Below are 12,719 nucleotides of genomic sequence, written 5' to 3' on the forward strand. Positions count from 1 at the left end.
CATGTTCCAGCTCATTCTGGGGGATCCCGAGGCGTTCCCAGGCCAGCTGGGAGATGTAATCTCTCCAGCGTGTTCTGGGTCTTCCCCGGGGTCTCTTCCCAGTTGGACGTGCCTGGAAAACCTCCAGTGGGAGGCGTCCAGGAGGCATCCTAATTAGATGCCCGAACCACCTCAGCTGACTCCTTTCGACGCGAAGGAGTAGCGACTCGACTCCAAGCTCCCTCCTGATGACCGAGCTCCTTACCCTATCTCTAAGGCTGAGCCCGGCCACCCTACGGAGGAAACTCATTTTGGCCGCTTGTAGCCGCGACCTTGTCCTTTCGGTCACGACCCAGAGTTCGTGACCATAGGTGAGGGTAGGAACGTAGACCGAGTGGTAAATTGAGAGCTTTGCCTTCCGGCTCAGCTCCCTCTTCACCAAGACGGTCCGGTGCAGCGCCTGCTTTACTGCTGCAGCCGCACCGATCCGCCTGTCCATCTCCCGCTCCATCTTACCCTCACTCGTGAACAAGACCCCGAGATACTTAAACTCCTTCGCTTGAGGTAGGCACTCCGTCCCCACCTGGAGGGAGCAATCCACCGGTTTCCGTCAGAGAACCATGGCCTCAGATTTGGAGGTGCTAACTCTCATCCCCGCCGCTTCACACTCGGCTGCAAACCGCCCCAGTGAATGCTGGAGGTCATGATCCGAGGAGGCTAACAGGACCACATCATCTGCAAACAGCAGAGAGGTGATCCCGAGACCCCCGAAACTGACGTTCTCCGCCCCCAGGCTGCGCCTAGATATCCTGTGCATGAAAGTCACGAACAGGACCGGAGACAAAGGGCAGCCCTGGCGGAGGCCAACACCCACCGGGAACGTGTCTGACTTATTGCCGAGAATGTGGACACAGCTCCTACTGCAGTCGTACAGAGACCGGATCGCCTGTTGTAACGGGTCCGGCACCCCATACTCCCGCAGCACCCCCCACAAGACCCCCCGAGGGACCCGGTCGAAGGCCTTCTCCAAGTCCACAAAGCACATGTAGACTGGTTGGGCAAACTCCCAGAGCCCCTCCAGTAGTCTTGCGAGGGTAAAGAGCTGGTCCACTGTCCACGGCCGGGACGGAATCCGCCCTGCTCCTCTTGAATCTGAGGTTCGACAAGCGGTCGGAGCCTCCTTTCCAGCACCCTGGCATAAGCCTTCCCCCGGAGGCTGAGTAGTGTGATACCCCGGTAATTCGAGCACACTCTCCAGTCCCCCTTTTTGAAGATGGGAACCACCACCCCGGTCTGCCATTCCACGGGCACTGATCCCGACCCCCATGCGGCATTGAAGAGGCGTGTCAGCCAGGACAGCCCAACTATGTCCAGCGCCTTCAGCATCTCAGGGCGGATCTCATCCACCCCCGGTGTCTCCACCAAGGAGCTTTTTAACTACCTCAGCGACCTCTGCCAGGGATATGGGTGAGCCTCCCCCTAGGTCCTCAGGCGCTGCCTCCTCTGCAGAGGACATGTTGGTCGGGTTTAGGAGATAGGACATACAATTTTAATGTTAGCAATGCTGGCTTAGAGCTGTTGATTTCCCCAATTACTGTCACACAACTGTGTCCTAAAATGGTTTAGTTCAGTTTTGAAAAAATATACAAATTATGCACAATAGCTGTTGAATCAACAGAGTTCACCAAAGTTCATCTTTAAATTTAAAGAGTTTTGTGCGGAACAACACAGAAATCGTTGAAGCAGTTTCCTCTGATATCACTGTGGAAAAAGATTGTTGAACAGCATCAACTTTGAATCACAAAATCAACAGTTGTGTTTCAGATACATTCTCTGAAGAAAAGGAGGCAGCCCTTCAGCAGTTCATTTTACACTGAAAACTGAAAATCCATTTGTACAAGCTCCTGCTTTTTTTGGCAACCGGTTTGTTTTGTGAACTCAACTTTGCTTTCTGTCTCCTATGTGGCCATTAGGGTAGCTGCTTACTACTCACCATACAGCATGTCACTGTGTGTGTGTGTGTGTATGCTAATAGACAGCTCTGCAGTTCTACAGGTGGATTTGTGGCATTGGGGTTTGCTATGATTCTACGGTTTATTCTACAGTGCTCTACATTCTACAGTCACATTATGAACAACAGGGGCACAGTGAACAGATCTACACAGAGCTTCACCGAGTGAACTATGGAAAAACTACGATCGTTAATATGCCTGATTGCATTTTCACAAATACATCATCGCTTGACATGGATAACAAGGTAAGACTGTGGTATTTGTTATAAATGTATGTTGATACATAGATGGCTATAAGGAGCTGTACATGTCGGGACTTAGGACCCAGGGGAATGTAAGTGAAGCATGGCAAGCTAGGAGCTGTATCGTGACGGTAAGGTGCATGTGGAGTTAGACTAATAGAGTTGCAATTAAGAGCAGTTTGTTCTCACCTGCTTATATGTTTATTTAAAAACACGACAAAGACAATGAAATTCCCAACAGTTCATTGTTTCGTAAAGCTAACATTGTTCAACAGTTGTATTTGGACCATAAGTTCTTGAAATACAAAACTGTATAGTGCATCTGAATGCATATAGTTTATAGATTTAATTAAAAGATGGTCTGTAAACTGTTAATAGTGTCAGATTTTAAACATGTAGTTTTTCTACCGTCCCATCCCAATGAGAAGTGTTGATGTGTAAAAGATGCCTTGTTAGGGCCCGAGCACCGACGTAGTCGGAGTGGAGGACCTATTGTTCTTCTAATATTTATTATTAGGGCCCGAGCACCGACCTGGTTTGTAGCGTAGGACTTATTGTTCTTCTAATATTAATTATTAGGGCCCGAGCACCGACGTAGTTTGTGGCGTAGGACTTATTGTTCTTCTAATATTTATTATTAGGGCCCGAGCACCGACATAGTCGGAGCGGAGGACCTATTGTTATTCTAATGTTTATTATTATTATTCCTCCGTGTCTTTCGAAAGAAGGTGCTTGGGATACTGGGAATTTTTGGAAATTTGGCATGCAAGCCAGAATTTGCGAAAATTGCAGTCTGATTGGGGTGTCCGGCTGCGACTGTAGCTTTGATGTTTTGCAGGACCCACATTAGTGCGGTTTCCATTGGAACAGAACCTTTAAGGCTTTCGTAATACGGAAGTGACCGTGGGCGCATCCATACTAGGGTGGAGCAGTACAGACATTTGCAGAAGTGTAACAAAAATGATGTGTAAGACAATGGAGAGGGGTCACTGAGTTGTTTCTAGCTCTTCAACAAAATACTTTTAACCATTAAAACCTCTTCTCACTCTGACGGCCCGCGGGCGGGCCGTCAGAGTGAGTGAGTGATAACTGCATATTTGTGTTATGCACACAACTGCCCTGTAATGATGCGTATTAATGTGATATCTCATTAGAAAGCTACGGTTCTTGTAATTCGATTTATGCAAACCATTTCAAGATACAATAACAACAGCAGGTACAGTTAACGTCTGTCAAACAAGCACTCCAAAAATAGCCGATAAAATATCGCCGTGACTCACCGATTATGATTCATAACGTCCCCCTTGTGCATGCTAGTCCAGCAAAAACGGTCTTGCTAGGTGGCTAAGGGTCCACTCGATCGAATCCAGTAAAAGATTTAGTCCAAAACACATTAGTACGTCCATAAAGACCCACGGGGGGCTGTTGCATCATTTCAAATTAGCCAGCAGATATGATAACTCGCGATCATATTTCGGGCATAACTTCACATTCCGTGTCAACAGAGCGGGGATTTTCATCGCAAAATGGAGCCTGCATTCCGCCGGTTAGATTGACACCTCATTTGACCCAATAGGAGCTTCTATAGCCCGGCCACAGTCTGGAACAGCCAACGAGAGTCCTCTTTGAAAGACAATGCCCGCCTCACTTCTTTGGGTATAGCTCGAGCCAATCGCAACAGATCCAGTTCAAACTCAGGCTCCATATAGCCAATGAAATTACGAAGCCAAGGATATGCAGATTTATCAGATTGAATGCTGGGAAAGTTTTCTAACCTGAACTGGAAACCATGAGTCAAGTTTCTGGGACAGAGTATGAAGACTAAAGTCTGGTTCATGACAATTTTCAAGAATCTGTGGACGTTGATAATAATTAAATATGATATAGTTAACCATACATTGACATAAATAAACTATAGTTCAAATTTCGGAAACGTAGTTTATCATAGTATATGCATTTTGATGTGGTGACGCGAGCCTCTAAATGTGTTTTTACACGGCCGCACTCTTAGTAAACCACATGTAAAATACTAATTTTCTGTCATATTGTTATCAAATTTTAACTTATACTTGGTGTCATGACTGTTGGCTGTAATGAGAGTCTTTTCAAGCCTGTAAGTCCCAGCCATAGATAACTGCTGCCATCTGTTGGCCAAAACAAATCTAGGCGGAAATAAAATGCTTCTCTTTCACTGTGCTGAAAACGCATTAGCTCAATGCTAGTAGCACTTACAGTGATTCTGACTGATTGTGAAGAAACTTCAGAGTGTTGCCGTTCAATAAAGACTAAAACCATACATGTACTCCCAATGGTTCAATAAGAGCTGTCAGTTTACTTTGGGTACGCGGTTGATAGGCGTTTTAGGCAAATTATGCAGGAGTGAGAAGAGGTTTTAATATCTATGTACGCATTTACAGATTTGTCTACATATTACACTTCTATGTGCATTTACTGATTCTTCGAAACATTTACACATCTATGTACGAATTAAGAGATTTATGTATGCATTTACAGATCTATTTATGCATTTTATACATTTACAAATCTCACTACACTTGCAAATCTAAAGACAGATTTGGAGATTTTTTAAACATTTACAAATCGGATTACACACAGATTCGGAATACACAGTTGGCAATTCATGTACACATTCAAAAATCACAGTTTTACAAATCTGATTTTACACACATGGATTGATACAGTCATAACTCTTAACACTCAGTTCTTTTTAGATAATACCCCCGACATTTTTTCACTTCTGGCCTGCAAACTCAAGAAGGTTGAAAAGGGTTTCAGGTCCAAAACCCAATTCTTGTAAAATGAACTCTGAGAAGAAAAACGAGGGGATTGATTTGTATTGAGCAGACATACAAACAACCACATTATGTGAATCTGCATAATTTCTCCAGTCTCTTGAACCAGGATTTCAAGTGCTTGGTACCTGCTGCACTTCAGAATGGCTGGCAGTAAAACTGCTTCTTTTTAGTGCAACACATGCTGACCCCGGGCCTTATTATTCACTGGCCTTGAACTAATTCTTTAAACACATCTAAAATCTAAACAGATTTTTTGATTACTGGCTTTAAACTTCCTAAAATGAGTAGCTTAACAGATTGAAAGTTCGAAATGATGAATGAAATATGATGATAACTGCAACTCTACTCGTCACAAAAGATGTCAGTGTGTTGAGTAGCAGCTTGAATGTGGATGGAGATAATCATTGGCATTATGAGTCATAGTAAGCTCCTGCCGTGCACACAGTAGGTGCTGTTGCTGTGACTAGTTCCTGCCTGACAGCTGTTCTCTCCGACCCGCTTATCTCCCTGCATGCAGGACCCAACCCCACTTATTTGTGATAATCCACAGATTGTAGGCAGCTAACAGGCATTTGTTTTACGACAGATGCCATATTCAGATAAACATTTAATTAGCAACTCATCAGCTCTGTCAAAGCTAATTACCCCAGTCTCCAGCCCTAGCCAAAAACTGCTGCTCTCACAGTTGGTCTGCACAGCAGCCGACTCTGCTGGCTGCAGCGCTACACGAGGAGCCGGCTGCACAGAGCTGAGGCCCTACTGTCCCAGAATAGAGAGCAGCTAATCCAGCCATTTTGCCAAAGTTGACTCTTGTGGGTCAGAGCAGTGAATGTGTTAGATAGAATTACAAGCTGAGACAACATTGTGCTATTTATCAGCATTTCACACCTGTTGTGAAAATGACTGCTAGCGAGGTGTCTCGGCAGCACTTTTGGTTGTCACGACAGCACATTTCTCAGTGCTCAGAGGGAGTGTCATGTGGATTTTAGGAGGCTTGGAGGACAGATTGTTTGGCTGACAAGTGATCTCTGGGAAGTGGAGTGAAAAAACAGCAAAGAAATGATCGCCTAGTAGGAAAGATTCAGCTGGGAGGAAGAAAAAAGTGACAAAGTGGTTATTAGTCTGTCTTCCACCTCATGAAGGCAGCCATATTTAGACTCCCTTCAGGTAGATGATCACTGTGTAGGTTGATGAGTTTGTAGAACATGTGAAGAATGATGTGGTGGATCACACATGGAGTCAGAAAACGAAGGTAGGATTTCCAGGCATTATCTCCATGGTTATTAGTTATTGTTGAGCTCTGCAATCACATTATCGCATCTCGCTAAATTTAGATCTCTGCATGCTTAAATATTATACACATCAAGGAATCTCTACAGCATTCACATGAGAAGCTTCTCTGCACTGACCTGTAACCTAGCAACCGCCTGACGTCTCACCCAAGCAGATGATTAAAAGTACCTTCTTTTCCATTCCGAGCATGAACCCTTTGATAGATTTCACCCACCCCTTCGACTCCAGTATTCTCTGCTCAGTTGCATGCCAAGAACACTTGTATTATCTACAAATATGAGCTAGGAATCGCCACACTGGTTTTTACTTTTTGAGACCAGGCTGCGTCTCTGCAGCAGTCTGCAATGCCCCGTCATTAAGTGCTCTGAGGAGCTCTTATGGATCTGGCTTTTCATGTTACACCAGGACAGTGGTTGGTCTGCAGGGGCGGTTGGAGGACTCTTTGGTCCAAAAGAGGCTCATATTCTGGTCCTGCAGCATTCCATGACTTTTCATTTACCTCCACAATCAGGTCAAAGGTTTAAGTTTTCTAAGATTGAGAATACATTCCTGCAAAACTAATGACAATCCCATCAGCCCCAGCTGTACTTTGTGTTTAGGGCTGTTAGCAAAAGTAGCATGCTAACACACTAAACTAAGATGGTGAACATGGTAAACGTTTTACCTGCTAAACATCCACATGTTGACATGCTAGTTGTGATTACGTATGTTAGCATTTATCTCAAACCACCTACAGTCTAGGGTTCTTAATGATGAAATAACAAATCTTCCAGCGATCTCTTGCATCCTGGAGCCCATAGATCATGTGCGCTAGTGATTCCTTAAGCCCCACCTCCCAGCTCTTGGTCTAGCCTCATTCTCATTCACATGAAAGGAGGAAGGAAAATAACTCTGGAATTAGCTATTAATGCATTTTACAGTTTTTAAGACCTAATGATTTAAATAAGAGCTATTCAGGAGTTCCTACTGGGGAGTTGATTTACCTAAACTAATGTATCCGCTGAATAACAGACGTCTCTTGCCCAATATAGCTATCTGTAGGAAAAAAAATGTTTGGGCCCAATGGCATCCCCTGATGGACCAGACAGTTGGAATTCCCTGTTTAGTGCTGCCCTACAGTAAGCAACCAAACAGAGCTAGGTTATAACAAACAGCATTACATGTATAACACAGGGCTAACTGACTGTACTCTGCAACACAAGAGCAAGGCTGCTGCTTTATTTCCATACCCTAACATGGTTCATTAACTGGTGATGGTGCTGACGTTTTGCCTGCTGGGACATGCAGCTTTACACTTTTAACATGATCCCATGTTTGCAGCTGTGCATATATGTGCTTTAGATCTTGAAACCTGGAAACAATAAAAAAAATTGTTGCAGAAGGTGTGAGACAAATAGCTAATGCACGATGGCCTTCGGCTGGATTTTAAAAGCTGCTTTTGTTAACTTCTGTGGTAAATCTCAGACTCATTGTTTGAGAGGTAAATCTGCCACCATTATCATTGTAAACTGCAGGTGCCATGCTAACGGGAAGCTTGACAGGCATAGGAACAGGGACTAAGGGAGTCAGAGCTTAGCAAGGGTCAATTGGATGAGTTTGTAATACTTTAACACATTAGAACATTTTGCAGCACCTCTGCTGCACTGCAGGCAAGAATACATTACGTCTCCTGTGCAAAGCCACACTACGGTTGCATGTTTGATGCACATGTGTACACAAGCAGAATCTATTTCTACATAAATGCCTCACCCTGAATTATTGATTTCCTCCTTCTACTTCCCATCACCTGCTGCTCCTCCTCAAACCTCTGTCTCTCTGTGCATTGTTAAGGCTCTCTAATAAGCAGATAAAGGAGACGCTAGGGAACCTGGGCTGAGACAGAGGGAGAACAAGGAAGAAAGAAAGAGCTGGCTTAGTGTGGGTGTTTGCATCTACTGTACAACTGTTGGGGATAAATCTGAGGCTCCCCACTTTGGAGAGGGTGTTTAATCTTAAATGGGGAGGAGGGAAGAAGAAAGGAGTGAAGTGGAAGGAGTAGGAGAGAGTTGAAGTCTTAGAGGAGAGGAGGCAGGACTGGGAGACTGGAAACGGGAGATAGGAGACTGACTGCATGTTGGCGCTAAAATGGGATATATTATAGAGTATGTGAAAATAAAACCAAATGCACAATCTGCAAAGACAAGATAAAGCCTCTTTACTCTTCAGGTTTTTGGAAAAAATGTGGAAATTAATGTTAAATACGTTGTTTACAAAAATACTGCATTTGATCAATTGAGAAATTGTTATATTATTAGATAAGGTGTTCATAGTGGAGGTAGTTTTAGTGGTTTGGATAAAATGTGTGAAATAGTTACATTTATTCTGTGATATTCCCCAACCTGCTGTAGCTTTACACACCTCCTCATAAAGTGAAACATTTCTGCTTAAACACAGATAATTATCATTTTAAAAACATAGTAGTTCAAAGTCTACAAACGTGCAGACAGTTTCACTTCATGACAATTTTACATTAGAATCGCTGTATGGCAACACCAGAAAGTAAGTACCTGATGAGGGAGGCACAAGATCTTATGCTGGTACTTTCTCTTTCTGATGCTACATCCTCATTACTCCGTTTCTATTTGGAAGCAGATTTGTCAAATAAAAACGATCTCTGTCCACACGGCCGTTTCAGCATCATTCTCGAGTTGATCTGCGTCCACACGGCAACCTTCGCAGACGGGCAGCACGTCACCATTAACGTACACTGGGCATGCGCGTGACGGTGTAAACAGGAAGTAGATTGGTTGCTGAGTTTAAAAAAAGATAAAGTTGAGTTTAAAGAGTAATAAAGTAGTCTTTAATAATGAAAGGTTGTGTTTGATACTTAAGATCTTCCTCTAAAATATTCCTCTATAAACTCAAACAGACAGTTCGTGGATTGTTTTAGAATTTTTATTTTTCAGACGTAGTTACAACGCTGCGGGTCTATCTCTCTCTGTCTCTCTCACATCAAATTTACTATAAAATCAACACTTACACGTAAAAGTTTACTAGATTATGGGTCCATAAATGTGGTCAACACATGTCTCTCACTCGTTTCCTCCGTGTTGTTGTTGTCTGTTCTCACTCGTAGCTCTGAACATCATGTAACATGTCCGACTAGCTAGCTTCTAAGCTAATTTTAACATTACCGCCAATTGAGAAATGCTAACCGCGATTAGCATTTATATATCTTCGTACATCTTTTCATGCTTCATAAAAATACTTACAGACTAAGGTCTCTCAAGGCTACAAAACGGAAGAAGTAAAACGAAGCAGCGTGTCTTCTCATTAGAATCTAAAAACAACGAGGCACTAACTGTTGTTGTTCTCACTCGTAGCTCTAAATAACATTTACGGCTAACTGTGGCTTGGCTCGCTAATCGCTCCAATAACAGCTGCTTCCGCCACAGAAATGCAGACTTTTACTGCATTGCTGCTAGCAGCAACGCTTGAAATTAGTTATCCATGTTGAAATGAATCGCTGGTCGCTCTGCCTGTTTGTTTTCTTCCGGGTACGGGTCACGTGATAGTGAGTGTGACGAATCAGGGACGGAGACGTGATGGTTGCTAAGAACCAATCCAGTAGCGAACACGGGTGTGGGCGTAATTTTTTCTAAGCACATCAGTTTCCGACCGTCCACACTCAAAAGCAACCCCGGAATGCTCAAACACCTCCAATCTCGGGGAGTTTTCAGACTCCTCCGTTTAGGGTGCTCCAAAACTCCGGCGTAGTGTGGCCGCTGTGTAAACGTGGCAAAAACGGAGTAAAAACGGAGTAATGTGGACATGGCCTGAGACTCCTTGCATTTTTACCTTTGAGATGTGTCACCATTTCCTGAGGTTCGATGGAGAGAGATTCCCTGCCATGACACAATAAAGATAAAGATAAAGAGGTTTTTATTGTCATTGTAGTGATACGACATTCCGTTTGGTAGCCCTCAGCCAGCAGCAGCAAACAACAACGATAACAAACAATATACAAGATAAAAATACACAAAAAGAATAAAAACGTTACTAAAGTAATAATAAAATAAAGTTTGTGCAAACAGTGCAGTGTGAACATTTGTTTTGACAGTGCAAACAGAGTATAAAGTGTATCAGTAAAGTCAGTAGAATTTTCAGCAGCTTGATGGGGGGGGGGGGCTAGCTGTTTGGGGGGGGGGTGATGGAGGCTACAGCTCTGGGGGGTAGCTGTTCCTCAGTCTGTTTGTGCGTGTCTGTATTGTTCTGTACCTTCTGATGTCAGGGGAACAGACGGACTGTGACCTGGGTGGGTTGGGTTCTTGCTGATTGCTAACTTTCTTGTGTAGTCGGCTAGCATACACCGTGTCCAGAGTTGGGAGCTTGGTTCCTACGATCCTCTGCGCTGTTTTAACTACCCGGGCCAGATCTCTCCGGTTCTCTGCTGTGCAGCTGGTGTACCACACGGTGGCACAGTGGCAGAGAATTGTATATGGTGCTCCTGTAGAAGTTGACTAGGAGTTGAGAGGGGACTTTGGCTTTTTCGAGTTTTCTCAAGAAGAAGAGCCTCTGTTGGGCTTTCTTCCCCAGGTGGGAGGTGTTAAGGGCCCATGTCAGATCCTTTGTGATGTGGATTCCCAGGAATTTGATGTCACTTACACTCCCCACCTCCTCACCGTTTATGTGGAGAGGGGGAGGTGTGGTCTTCCTGGTTCTTGCGGAAATCCACGATGATCTCTTTGGTTTTTATAGTGCTTAGGACCAGGTTATTGTCAGTACACCACTCAACCAGATGTTGTACCTCCTCTCTGTAATGCGCCTCCTCGTTGTTTGATATCATTCCTACTATAGTGGTGTCATCAGCGAACTTCACTATAGTGTTAGAGGAGTGGATGGGTGTGCAGTCATGGGTGTAAAGGGTGAAAATATCTGATGAATATCTGATGAATATCATCAGTTAATATGGGCAAACAATCTACAAGATCTGAAACTACAAGTGAGATGTATAGTTTCACCAGAATTTTGCTCAGTGTGGCTTTAAGTGAGATTGTGCACTTTTTTTGGGGGGGCCGTAATTACAGGAAATGGCACATTCAATTTCCAATTATCTCTGCATGCTACTTTTTTTGTTGCTCATTTGCGACAATATGCAAACCTCTTCTGGTTGTGGTGATTCACTATTTCTTTGAAAATACAATTCTTCTGTACGATATGCAGTCTATTGCTACAACTTATCTATGAAATAATTTCTATATGCTTACAAATGATAAATTGATTAAAGTCAAGGTTGCTTGGATTATTAATTGCCACTGTGAGTTAAACATTTCATGTCATGTAATGGTTTATTTTACCCCAGCAATACAGCAGTGTGTTTGAAGAAATGCTAGAATGCTATAAGTCCACAAGTACCGTTAGCTAGTATTTAAACAATGTTTTGGCTCCCGTTAATTGTTTTAACCCCTACTTTGCTTTTATTATTATCCACCTCTCTTAACAATGCCCAACACACATTTGAAACCAGTGTTACCAGATTGGGCTTCTATTGATGATGTTGGGGGGGATAGCATTTGGCTGCTTTTCTCAACATTTGGCAGGTTTTTGAAGATATTTAGAAAAAAATATTACCAAACAAGCTATCATTTTATGGTCAAAAACACAAATACAAAATGTAGTTAACTTCATTGTGTCTACTCACTCATATTGTTGTCATAGTATTGAGAAATACTAGATTACCACGAGTTGTATCCAATCATTTTATTGAAAAGGGAGGACCTACTTACCTTGACATCATCATCATCGACATTGAAATTGGTTCTATTTAGGTGTTGCACCCTTCGCTGTTGGTTAATCCCCTTCGAGGCTCTGCGCAAATCATCAAATGCTTCAGTTTGGAATTTTGTATCCACCAGGGATTAGGAATTGTTTCTGTCCGGATTTACATGGTATGACAATTGTGTTTTTTATTAATTCAATTAAACATTACAGCAGTGGTCCTTTATTAAAACAGGGCTCGAGACTAATGGTGTCTCGTTGTCCCGGGACAATAGAAAATGTGTTTGGTAGAAATTGTCAGTGTCAGCATTTTACTGAATTTCTCTGAGATTAAAGTAGCAGTTAACTCAGATATATTATTATTAGTGCTGGGCAAGTTAACGCGTTATTTTCGCGTTAACGCATTCATTAATTAACGCCGACAATTATTTTATCGCCCGTTAACGCATTTTTTAAATTTATTATTATTATTCATTTTTTTTTAATTAAAAGACAAGAGACAATACATAGACATAACAACAAGAGGATGACAAGAACACTGGGATAAAAGCCAGCAAACATCCTATAGTCAGTTGTGTGTGTGTGTGTGTGTGTGTGTGTGTGTGTGTGTGTGTGTGTGT

Source organism: Anarrhichthys ocellatus, unplaced genomic scaffold (assembly GCF_004355925.1).
Source record: "Anarrhichthys ocellatus isolate YVR2014 unplaced genomic scaffold, GSC_Weel_1.0 scaffold76, whole genome shotgun sequence".
Classification (NCBI taxonomy): Eukaryota; Metazoa; Chordata; class Actinopteri; order Perciformes; family Anarhichadidae; genus Anarrhichthys; species Anarrhichthys ocellatus.